Source organism: Anabrus simplex, chromosome 1 (genome assembly GCF_040414725.1).
Source record: "Anabrus simplex isolate iqAnaSimp1 chromosome 1, ASM4041472v1, whole genome shotgun sequence".
NCBI lineage: Eukaryota > Metazoa > Arthropoda > Insecta > Orthoptera > Tettigoniidae > Anabrus > Anabrus simplex.
The window spans coordinates 926,029,016-926,042,744 of record NC_090265.1 but is presented as its reverse complement, the minus strand read 5'-3'; positions in this window follow the sequence as shown (position 1 = coordinate 926,042,744).

Below are 13,729 nucleotides of genomic sequence, written 5' to 3'. Positions count from 1 at the left end.
TCATGGTTAAAATTATCTATTTAGAGTAATATTTACTGATCCTGCATTTCAGTTCTTATACTTCAACTATTGATTCTGCACTGTGATAGAAACCTGTAGTAGACGAGCGAACCACTGAAGAACCTTTAGAATTAAATGGAAGCTAATCTAAATAGCTTTTACAATGCTGCTATAAATTATCTGGAGAAAGTTTGACTTCAGTGATGTAGATATTTTTAAGAAAGTACAGGCTTTACTTTGAAGAATGTTACAATTTTAGGCTTTGAAGAAGTGATTAATTCTTTGAAATATACTGACATTTGTCCAGCTTTTAATATGGATAGCTTTTATGAAGAATATTCTCCCCATAACATTGAATTACGTACGTCATGCTGCAGCTAGATATAGCTGTACTGATAGTAATCACAGTTGCAATGTGAACTCAGAATGGGCGATTTTTCTCTAAATTTAATTTAGATGCTTTTCCAAATATACTAATGTTGGTATCTTATGTTCTAAGTATGCGTGGTTCTAATGCAAATGTTGAAAAAATTTTTCAATTCTTAAAAACAACTCACGTCTGTCATGGTTAAAATTATCTATTTACAGTAACATTTACTGATTCAAATGGAAAATTCTAAATTCCCATGGAGGGAATTAGATATTTTTTTACCAATAGAGCATGTCAAAAATGTCAAAAACATATCAGATGTAAGGCTTTTCAGGCGTTTGCTCTATTAACCAGCGTTTCGTCTAAGGTCTGACACTAGACTCATCAGAGTGGGATGTGTCAGACCCTAGCCACTGACGCTGGGGTGTATGCAGGTGAACTACTATTCTCGTTTTCATTCCCCACCCTGAAGGGGTGGGGCGGGCCACCTAGAGGGTTACGCCCTCGCTCTGGCCAAGAGGTGCGGGCGGGTCAAGGAATGTGTGTAAAAGGGAAGGTGGGTAAACGAAGTGAGAAATGATAGGGTATGTGTTCGAAGAGGAAAAGTTAGATAGATGGGAATTAGAATTGTGGAATAGGGAGGTGCGTGTGGACGGTTTTAATATATGACTTAAGAAAGACATGACGGAACTGAAGAAAGAAAAGTTTTAAGCAAGGGGGTGATGAGGGAGTTGAAGAGCAAGGAGATGAAACACCGATGAGAAGGTTACAAGAGAAGTGAGTAAGAGTCGGAAAAGGTCAGCGGGGGACGGTGGTTGCGAAAAGAAGAAATTAGTTGGAGGAGGGGGTGGACTAACGGGTTGAGGTGGTGGAACGGGGGGAGGAGTCGTTCGGGGTTGACGACGGATGGTGTAGGTTTGAGAGCGTGCTGGTGGTGAACGAGAAGGCTCCACTCCATATCGATGACCATAGATGGGGGCTCCGGTGGCAATGAGGCGCTGGACGTCGGCGATAGTCGGGAGGAGGAGACGTACCATGTATGTTGGTCCTGAACTGGTCTGAATGAGAAACGCACGACAGGCGGGGATTCCGGCGGCGTGAAGTTCTTGTAGGATGTCCTGGCTGGAGATGGAAGGGTCGAGTCCACGGATCACACAGCTGGGGAGACCATGATGAGATGTGGATTGCAGTGTGGGCGTTGATGACGGTGCTGCTGCTGCGACGTTGTCTCGAAGCGATGATTGCGGCGATGGCGGCGTTGAGTCGGAGGATGCCAGGGTGTTGTTATGAGGAGGGAGGGGGTTTACCGTTGTAGAAAACGTACAAAGTGGAAGGCAGGAGGTCATGGGCGATGGGTGGCTAGTGGTGACAAATGTAGCTAGAATGTGAGAGGAGGACAAATGAGCCGTGGTGGTGATAATTGTTGTAAGGAAAAGGGAATAGGAAGTCGATGTGGGTTGTTGCGAGGTTAAGATTGACGGCATGAGGACGACGGGAAGGGTGGTAGGGTCGGCGAAGAGTTGGGCAAGTATAGATGGAGGAGTAGATTCCACGGGGTAGAAGCGATTATGCACGGATACGCCGGCGTCGATGAGGCGCTGCTGGTCGTCCAACGTTGATATGTAGAGAAGAATCAGTGGTGATGGCAATGAACTGGTGCCGTCCAATAGCCGGTAGGCGTCATGTATGCGGAAGCCAGCGGAGCGGATGGCGGTGTAGATATCATCTTCGGAGATGGCTGGAGCAATGTCTAGGATGGCGCAGGTGTACATGGTGACAGCCAACGAAGCGTCAACCTTTGTTTTTGGGGGTCGGCTGGGTAGCAACTATAGATGATGGTCACCCGGCCGCAAAAAAGACGAAGGGATGCGTGGACGTAAGTATAGTCCAATTTGGAGAAGAAAAGCCTGTGCGTGTGTCCCCCGCAGTAGGCTTGAGGATCTCTCGTGAGATATGTGTGTGTGTGTGTGTGTGTGTGTGTGTGTGTGTGTGTGTGTGTGTGCAGCAGGTGAACTACTACTATTCTCGTTTTCATTCCCCACCCTGAAGGGGTGGGGCGGGCCACCTAGAGGGTTACGCCCTCGCTCTGGCCAAAAGGTGCGGGCGGGTCAAGGAGATGTGTGTAAAAGGGAAGGTGGGTAAACGAAGTGAGAAATGATAGGCTATGTGTTCGAAGAGGAAACGTTAAATAGATGGGAAGTAGAATTGTGGAATAAGGAGGTGCATGTGGACGGTTTTAATATAGGACTTAAGAGAGACATGACAGAACTGAGAGAAGAGTTTAAGCGAGGGGTTGATGAGGGAGTTGAAGAGCAAGGAGATGAAACACCGATGAGAAGGTTATAAGAGAAGTGAGTAAGAGTCGGAAAAGGTCAGCGGGGGATGGTAGGTGCGAAAAGAAGAAATTAGTTGGAGGAGGGGGTGGACTAACGGGTTGAGGTGGTGGAACGGGGGGAGGAGTCGGCCGGGGTTGACGACGGATGGTGTAGTTTTGAGAGCGTGCTGGTGGTGAACGAGAAGGCTCCACTCTATATCGATGACCATAGATGGGGCTCCGGTGGCAATGAGGCGCTGGACGTCGGCGATAGTCGGGAGGAGGAGACGTACCATATATATTGGTCCTGAACTGGTCTGAATGCGAAACGCACGGCAGGCGGGGATTCCGGCGGCGTGAAGTTCTTGTAGGATGTCCTGGCTGGAGATGGAAGGGTCGAGTCCACGGATCACACAGCTGGGGAGACCATGATGAGATGTGGATTGCTGCGTGGGCATTGATGACGGTGGTGCTGTTGCGACGTTGTCTTGAAGCGATGATTGAGGCGATGGCGGCGTTGATTCGGTGGATGCCAAGGTGTTGTTATGAGGAGAGAGGGGGTTTACCGTTGTAGAAAATGTAGAAAGTGGAAGGCAGGAGGTCATAATGGGCGATGGGTGGCTAGTCGTGACAAATGTAGCCGGGATGTGGGAGGACGACAAATGCATCGTGGCAGAAGTCGTGGTGGTGATAGTTGTTGTAGGGGAAAGGGAAGAGGAAGTCGATGTGGGTTGTTGCGAGGTTAAGATTGACGGCATGTTGACGACGGGAAGGGTGTTAGGGTCGGCGAAGAGTTGGGCAAGTATAGGGGGAGGAGTAGATTCCACGGGGTAGAAGCGGTTATGCACGGATACGCCGGCGTCGATGAGGCGCTGCTGGTCGTCCAACGTTGATATGTAGAGAAGAATCAGTGGAGATGGCAATAAACTGGTGCCATCCAATAGACGGCAGGCGTCATGTATGCGGAAGCCAGCGGAGCGGATGGCGATGTAAATATCATCTGCAGGTGAACTTATCAGAAGCCCTTTTAAGAGTCACTGTCTGATAACTGCATACGGGAGATAAAGCTCCACAGTGGAATTATTGCCTGCCTAGCAATTCCGAATGGAAAATTCTAAATTCCCACGGAGGGAATTAGATATTTTTCACCAATAGAGCATGTCAAAAATGTCAAAAACATATCAGATGTAAGGCTTTTCAGACGTTTGCTCTATTAACCAGCGTTTCGTCTTAGGTCTGACACTAGACTCATTAGAGTGGGATGTGTCAGACCCTACCCACTGACGCTGGGGTGTATGCAGGTGAACTTATCAGAAGCCCTTATAAGAGGCACAGTCTGATAACTGCATACGGGAGATAAGTCACCACAATGGAATTATTGTCCATTGCTAGGCGGGCAGTAGTTCCATCGTGGAGATTTATCTCCCGTATGCAGTTATCAGACTGTGCCTCTTATAAGGGCTTCTGATAAGATCAGTTGCATACACCCCAGCGTCAGGGGGTAGGGTGTGACACATCCCACTCTGATGAGTCTAGTGTCAGACCTACGACGAAACGCTGGTTTATAGAGCAAACGCCTGAAAAGCCTTACATCTGATATGTTTTTGACATTTTTGACATGCTCTATTGGTGAAAAATATCTAATTCCTTCCATGGGAATTTAGAATTTTCCATTCGGAATTGCTAGGCGGGCAATAATTCCATTGTGGAGATTTATCTCCCGTATATAGTTATCAGACTGTGCCTCTTGTAAGGGCTTCTGATAAGTTCACCTGCATACACTCCAGCGTCAGTGGGTAGGGTCTGTCACATCCCACTCTGATGAGTCTAGTGTCAGACCTAAGACGAAACACTGGTTAATAGAGCAAATGCCTGAAAAGCCTTACATCTGATATGTTATTGACATTTACTGATCCTGCATTTCAGTTCCTTATACTTCAACTATTGATTCTGCACTGTGATTGAAACCTGTAGTAGACATCTGAAGGAATAGATGTTCAAAAATTTGAAGTTTGAAATTCACGTCTCAATTAATTTTGATCGTAGTTGTTAGAAATTCCATGAGTTGATTAAGCGAGATTCATAATTATTAAAGGCTAATAGTGAAGAAAAATGTTGGTAATAACTTCTTCTAAATGTATTTGACTATAACAGTGGCGATGTTAGGGCTCGTAGCCTTACACTTAACCACGCAAATTACAAGATAATACATACATAAAAGGGATGGGCTATTCTATTATACAATCAAGGATAATTAAGCTAAATAACACATAGGGAGAACATAAAATCAAGAATGAAAGCAAAGCTCAACAAACAAAAGTAAGATAAAAGAAATCCGGAGTATAAAAGTAAAAAAGAGAAAAAGTCATAATGAAAAGAATACATACAAACTGAAACATATAAGCAATGCATAAACAAATCACAATAAATGTATGGCCGTAAGCAGTGATCTGTGTACATGAGTTAAAAGCTAAATATTATGTACATTTACATATGTGCCTCCATTGTAATTATAGAACAGTAAATTATATCTCAGTGTTTTCTTGAGCAAATGTTATATCGTGTCGACATGACCCGTCCCTTATCGGCATTTCAAAATTCTGGCAACCCTATCTGGGAACAGTGCTCGTATCTGCTGGTTTGAGGAACAGAGCGCACGGAACTTTTAAACGCCTTACACGCCGCATTTAGCTTTCACAGGGTTTTCGTCGCGAATGATAACCCTTTACACTGTCCTTTTACGTGGTCTGATTTTGATGTTACATATCGGAGAAGTATGTTATTTTAATTTGAAACCAAGTAACCAACGCCTATCGCTTGGTTATCGCTGAGCTCAGAGAGGCGATGGACTTAATCTTTGTCCGCCTTTCGCCCGTACCTCTGCCTTTCAGAATGGTTTGTATTGGCGTTCCGTAAAGCTATGCAACTCGCTGTCAGAGGATGACAAGAGCTTGCCTGTTCCAAAATTTCAAATGTATATAAAGAAAAATGTAATTTAATGGAACTCCCACAGGTGTCTGAGTGTGTGGGTGAATGAGTGAATGATTGGTAGAATGAAAGGAAGTATGCGAGAACAGGAATGATCGAATGAATGAACGATTAGCTAACATCGACAGGCATAATGAGTGAGCAGTAGGAAATCACATATATGTATATACTGTATATATACATATATCTCCTGCCCAGTACAACTTAAATATTTTGTAACCTATGTAAATATTGTAAATACAATTTTATCTTAAGATAGGTCTAGGGAACATTTTAAATGTACATGGGGCTCACCCCTGTTTCTCTAAACCTTGTGTGGTCCGTGCAGAAATATGGTAAATAAATAAATAAATAAATAAATAAATAATAATAATAATAATAATAATAATAATAATAATAATAATAATAATAATAATAATGTTATTTGCTTTACGTCCCACTAACTACTTTTTAAGGTCTTCGGAGACGCCGAGGTGCCGGAATTTAGTCCCACAAGAGTTATTTTACGTGCCAGTAAATCTACCGACACGGGGTCGTATTTGAGCACCTTCAAATACCACAGGACTGAGCCAGGATCGAACCTGCCAAGTTGGGGTCAGAAGGCCAGCGCCTTAACCGTCTGAGCCACTCAGCCCGGTTGGTAAATAAATAATACTAAGTTCTTGCACTAACATTGTACTTCCAACGTTGTTAACCCCTTTTGAAGTCTAATATAAGTATGTTAAATCCAAGACATTCAGCATGTACGAAGAGCAGAACATTCACCTATCAGAACAATATTTATTTTTAAGTTTGCTATAATTAGCGCCGACACACACATAGGACTTACGGTGGCGATAGGATATGAAAGGCGGGAAGGAGGCGGCCGTGGCTTCAATTAAGGTACAGCTCCAGCATTTGCCTGGTGTGAAATTTTTTTTTTTTTGCTATTTGTTTTACGTCGCACCGACACAGATAGGTCTTTGGCGACGATGGGATAGGAAAGGCCTAAGAAGTGGAAGGAAGCGGCCGTGGCCTTAATTAAGGTACAGCCCCGGCATTTGCCTGGTGTGAAAATGGGAAACCACGGAAAGTGAAAATGGTAAGCCACAGAAAACCATCTTCAGGGCTCCCGACTCAGGGATTCGAGCCCACTTTCTCCTGAATACAAGCTGATAGCTATGTGCCTCAAGATCAATAAATATAACATATAATAGAGATCTTTTTCATATGGGGGACTATAGATCGCGTCGATTGTTTCTTTATATCGGGGGGTAATTAAGTTGCGACTCATCAAGTGAACGCATGAACTAATGAGTCTGTGAGACTTCCTCGAGACCGGGACTTTTGTAAGCTTCATTATGAAATCAGAAGACCTGTAGTTAAGAAATGCTTTATAAAACTTGTTTCGAATTCTACGATCACTCTGAAAATCAATTGCTTTTAAGTACTTACTCTTTTTGGATATTATCAACGATGATCAGTCTAGAACAGTAGGGGCAAATGTGTTCCGGCTGGCTTGATGCGCAATATTGTATGGTGTGTTCGGTGTAACCTTCTGCCAGATGTAAACAAACCAGAGTATCTCGCAGTCGAGAAAACTCTGTCATCGGTTAAAAATCTCTCGCCACGTGGAGAGGTGCATAGTGAATTTAAAACCAAATTAGGCCCCGTAAACCTCTCAATGTTTCCTAACTGCTATACTGCTTACCGAGTGTGAAAATGATTTTCATTCGTCAATATTATTCGTACGATTGCAAAATGAAAACAACCGAGCTCGATAGCTGCAGTCGCTTAAGTGCGGCCAGTATCCAGTATCCGGGAGATAGTGGGTTCGAACCCCACTGTCGGCAGCCCTGAAGATGGTTTTCCGTGGTTTCCCATTTTCACACCAGGCAAATGCTGGGGCTGTACCTTACGGCCACGGCCGCTTCCTTCCCACTCCTAGCTCTTTCCTCTCCCATCGTCGCCATAAGACCTATCTGTGTCGGTGCGACGTAAAGCCAATAGCAAAAAAAGAAAAAATGAAAGCAAAATAATTTCGTAAAAGCTACAGTACTTTGTGATCGAACTTACAGTATTACATTCGTAGAAACAACCCACCATACTGAATTTCTATTGCCAATAAAAAACAAAATAAACAACACAGGAATAGACAGAAATGATATAAATAAACAGTACACTCAATGTACGTTGTACTTAAGTAGTATCATTAGTCGTCTCCCGGCAGTGGTTCGATTCGCTCCATATCTGTCTCGGAGTCCTCGCCTGTACTTGACAACGATGAAGGATTTACACTAATTATGAACTGGTCACCTACAGAGTTCGTAATCCCACCTACCTCCTAGAGTTTTCCCTATTTCTTTACAATATAGTTGATACGCGTCTGTCCTTTCTCAGCAGTTACATTAACTAGTCCGTCGTTAACTGAGGCATGGGGCCGATGACCTTAGATGTTACGCCCCTTTAAACAACAGCAACTAAGGCATGCAAGTCCCTTAACCTAAACGTTATGTTGTGGTCATTAACACTTCTTGCTGACACTCTGGTCAATTCTGCCGTAACGAATCGATTGTTTTCACCGCTAATTTTGGATACATTTCACGAAATTTGTGGAACACGTTTCAAACGAACTTTTTCAACACTTTCTTTGTAGGCTTGCCATACCGATGTTTCGCAAAATTCGTCATCTTTACAGAACGACCCTATTCTTAATTGAGCATTATTGTATGTTCAGTTAGACTTAGTGCAATATTTGCTTTACGAAACAATCTCTCTCCACAAAATATTACAAACTAGCTGATGTACCTGTGCTTCGCTACGGAATTCTACATTGTATACAGAATTGTAGGTTAGGTAGAGTACACGTTGTGAGCAAGACTGTATTAAATTGCACAGCTCTTAACGTTACCCTAGAAATGCAACGGAGAAATCACCAAACGTCTTTTCTCTTATGAAAATTGCGTTAGGGAGTTTTCATTGTAATGGTAGGCCTGCCTGCCTACCATCAGTCACAGTCAGGTTGGGGAATTGCATTATAATGTCAGACACTCACTCTCCGCCTGCCTTTTTACATCCTCAGAAAGACTGTCTTAGTGGTTTTCCAAACTGAAGTGAACATAGGTGATTACAATGACGTCAGTAGGAATGGCGCGAGTAAAAGCAATGATTTCACATGAAATACTTAATCAAATGAAAACCACACGTTTTCTCACTTTTAACGAACAGTACTTCGCTGCCGATCTAACAAACCAAAGTTCCAGAGCTGGAATGACCAGGCCGCAGACAGCCATGGTCCACTCTGTCTTTTTCGGGGGAGGGGTCGAATAGTGAAGAGTCCCAGGGAAAAGTCTATCCCCTTTTACTAATCTAGGAGTGCCCGATAAGTCGGAAAATCTCAATTCACTACACTGGCGGCGGAAAAATCTGGCCTCCAAGCCAAAGGGGAAACCCCCTCTTCACTGATAATTTTGAATAAAATGAATGTAGAATTTAATAAAAGTGAAGAGGAAGAAGCGCTTTTGTAAGAAACATTTATTTCTAGGGTTGAATTTTGAGTTCTTTAGTGAATTGTGGTGCTATAATTTGGAATATGCCTAAACTGTAATTCTAGATCAGGTCATACTACTACTATTACTACTAAGTGAGCCTCTGCCTTAAGAGTGCACACTGCTCATTCAAAACAGTGTGTCAGGAGGAGGGATCGAATAGCTGGAATACTATGATGAACCAGTGACTTACGTAGTTGAGCAGCAGCACAAGAGACAAAGAACATCACCACAAACAATGGTCAATGTAATGCTATTGTTGATCAATCTTACGCGCTTTCAATGTTGTAGGCCTTGACATTTAGTTTTCTTCCGACTCTGAAATACCACTCTTATCATAGTCGGTTCGGTAAAACTGAATAAAACATAAATGATGGGAAATTGTATTCTCTATAACTTTTATTATGTAGTACTTTTCGTTAGGACCAATACCATAGGTATTTAAAAATTAAATTTAAGGCGCCTTCCCCATAACTACAATTTCATGCAGGGCGAATGAAATTGTTTATAACTTAGACTGTAGTTTCTTATTCCCCCACTCTGTATACCGACTTTCATTAAATTATGTTAACCCATTTTCTCGTGGCTCGGCGTTGATATGGACTTGGCAACAAAAATACAAATTCATGAATATCTGTTTTATCAAAGCCGGTACAGTAATAATGTATGACATAAATGATCTGAAATTTAATTCTATTTGACTTTAGTTATGTAGTATTTATCGATAGGACCACTAATAATATAAATACTTGAGAATTAAATTTCAGACCTTCCCCTAAACTACCATTTCACTCAGAGTGAGTAAAATGATTTATAGCCTAGATTATAGTGGCTCTTCCCCCGACTTCACATATCGATTTTCATTAAATTCTCTTCAGCCGTTTTCTCGTTATGCATGTACATACATACATACATACATACATACATACAGACAGACAGACAGACAGACAGACAGACAGACAGACAGACAGACAGACAGACATTACGGAAAAGTAAAAAGTGCATTTCCTTGTTACTATGGGCATGACCGATACGGAAATACCATTCTTTGCAAATTCTAAACAATGTACAGACAAAACTCTTATTTTATATATATAGATTTACTATTCTGGAATCCATTTAGTAAAGTTAAAAGATGCCTAAATTTCGTAAAAATATCGGTTAAACAACGCTACAGAGCCGGTGGCCAATCAGAATACGACCCTTCCACGTGTATTGTTTACAGCGAGCAGCAGGTTACACCGAACAGATTATAGGTACTTTTTTTATATAGCAATGAACTGTGCGCAAGGTCAGGGGCACCGCGACAAGAGGAGGGTGAACGGAGGGGAAATGTATGACTTGCGCTGGCCCTACGTTTGAACACGTCTGGATTGCGATCCATTCGAAATCTTTTATCGAAATTTTATTTCGAAACGATGTTTTTGATATTACTTAGTCGTTATCATTTGTGTAATGATTTCTGTCTCACCTAAGTTGTTCACAAATGTTTTACTCTAAAGACAAACGTGAATTTATCGAAGAGGAATTCACAGGCACAGTAGTGCTTGCATTCCAATGTGTTCCAAATTACGATTTGTTATAGACACTATATAAAAAATTGAAAATCACTTATACTTTCCTAAAGAACAAAGCTAATGTAGACGTTATTTAACATTTCATAAACACCATAGACATGCACACGATTATGCACATTAAAATAATTTAAAAAGTCCAAGCAGTTATACCGTGCCAACAAACTGAAAGAGCAAATCTCGTACGTTCATGTTGGAATGCTTTTAGGAATGTAAAATATATCGAGAAATTACAAGATTTGACTTCATTTAGGCCGCACCGAGTTTGATAGCTGCAGTCGCTTAAGTGCGGCCAGTATTTGGGAGAGAGTGGCCCGTCATCGTACTGGCGCCCTCCAAAAATCATACTACCTCCAACGGTTTTGAACCCGTGTTCTTGGAATCCAGGAGCAACACTGCCTCTCTTCCTTAGAGAAAGCTACTTACGGTGTTGAATGATGCTGCTGCTGCTGCTGATGATGATGATGATTGTTTAACGTGTCAGACTCCTTGGTTGAATGGTCGGCGTACTGGCCCGGGGTTCGATTTCCGTCCGAGCTGAGGATTTTGAACGGCGAATGGTTAATTTCTCTGGCTCGGGACTGGCTGTTTGTGGTAGTCTTAATACACTTCTCTTCATTTACACAGATCACATTACACTACCAACCATCACACATGCACGCAATATTGAATACATTCCTACACAGTGTTGGCGTCAGGAAGGGCGTTCGGCCGTGAAACTGGGTAAATCCATATCAAGTGCCTACCCCAATAAAATGGGGAAAAATCAGAGGGCAAAGTACAAGAAGAAGTAATTTCCTTAACGTACATGCTAACAGCTAAGTCTTAACAGTCGCTGGAGAGTCTGAACTTTAAGTATCTGACATGTCAGAAGCCAATATGACGAAGATTCGACATGTCAGTTTGTCTTTAATGGTATCTGCTGTCTTCAGAAGAGAAGGCCAACGACCAAGCTGGCTGCAGAACACATCATAAAGCGGTAAACTGACGGTGAATAGGGTCGTGTATCGGAAAATAGCCGGTAGTATAAATGAAGTCCAATCTGCTATAAAACAGTATGTCCTTCTTAACACCCCTTATTCCTCGATTTATTTTATTTTGTTGTTCCTCCTGATCTTCAAAGTTTGTCTCTACAGCCAGTGGTTACATAAACATGTACAGGATATTTTCGGATCAAATGTGAGATTGAAAAGATTGTATGTTTAAAGGCATAATATCTCGAAGGAATACGCATCAGTATTAAGAAACGGTATACAGGGTGAACAAAAAATGCCGCACTCGGAGATTGGCATACGATTCCTCATCCCATTGCAAGACAAAAGTTTCTATAGCCAAATCGGGTCTGGTGCTGTTGGAAAACAAATCGAAAACGAGAAGCTGGCAACACCGTCACATCCTGCAGCGCATCGGAATGTAATAGAGAAACGTGCATCATCCCTCTCTACCGTACCCGCCGTCGCAGCTCACTGAGTAGACTGCTGGGTTACCAAACCCACATGCACCGTGGAGCTACGGCTCGAATCTACGTCAGGTTGTTTTTTTCTTTCGTGTGTGTGTATGACGCCAGGTCCCTAGTTCCCGTCGTGTAGCTGCGTTTGTAAGCATGGCATCCTGTTGTCACATTACAATAGTCGAACACATGACAGTGTGATCCACTCAACTGAATGCATGAGTCGACTAACCACGCAGTGCACAACCATAACTGGTCCTGTCATGTGCATGTAGGGCGGCTTCCTAATAGGGTACACAAACGGCGAATACGTCGATATGCTTTTAGTGTTGGGTGCATCCGATAACCAATCTTCTGTTGCTGCTCGTCAGTATGCAGCACGGTACCCTCAAAGGCGCCATCCCGATAAGAATGTTTTTCGTCGTCTTGAGCAACGCCTGCGGGAAACCGGTAATCTTCGCCCACAAGTAGTAGACAGTGGTCGTCCATGGACTACACGTACTCCACAAACAGACAACGACATTCTTGAAGCTGTTCACCAATCACCTCGGCGAAGTACCCGTGATATTGCAAGGCAGTTCGAGGTATCTCAAGCACTGGTTGTTGACGTGTTGCACAACGAAAAACTGCATCCATATCATTACACGTTAACTCAACACCAGTGGCCAGAAGACTGCATTCAACGAATACAGTTCTGTGAATAGCTTTTGCAACAAGTTGAAGATAACGAACATTTTATAAAGAATGTGATATGGAGTGACGAATGTAGCTTCACTCGGGAAGGTATTTTCAACCATCACAACAGCCATTATTGGTCTGACCACAACCCACATGTCACCCGTGAACGTGGCTTTCAGGCACGCTTTGGCATAAACCTGTGAGTTGGAATCGTGGGAAGAGTGCTTTTAGGCCCTTACATATTGCCGGACAAGTTGAATGCGCCCCGCTATCGTACATTTTTGTGTAATACTTTGCCTGACGCTTTAGAAAACGTTCAACTTGGTGTTCGGTGACATCTATGGTTTCAGCATGATGGTGCACCGCCACGCTTTGGAATGACTGTGCCAACTGGTTAAATGAGGCGTTTCCAGAGAAATGGATTGATCGTGGAGGTCCAATGTTCTGGCCTCCACGTTCCCCGGACCTTAACCCACTAGATTTTTATTTGTGGAGACACTTAAACGAACATGTTGATAGTACTGCACCCATGGATATACAAGACCTAATAGTTCGCGTGCATGCAGGTGTGTTGCGTAGGGTCTGGCAAAGTGTGCTCCAGCGAGTGGCGATGTGTTTGCAAATGCAAGGTTGTCGCTTTGAACATCTGCTGTGAAGTGAACGTTGCTCGTAAGTGTACGTACCGGCTTTGTGAAGATAAGACTGGACGTCACACGTACACTATGGAATTATTGTGCGTAGCGTAATGGGCAATCCAGTGTAGCCCACCTACTGTACTGTATTGTGTTTCTGTGTACTGCATTGGATAGAAACGATGTTACTGTATCC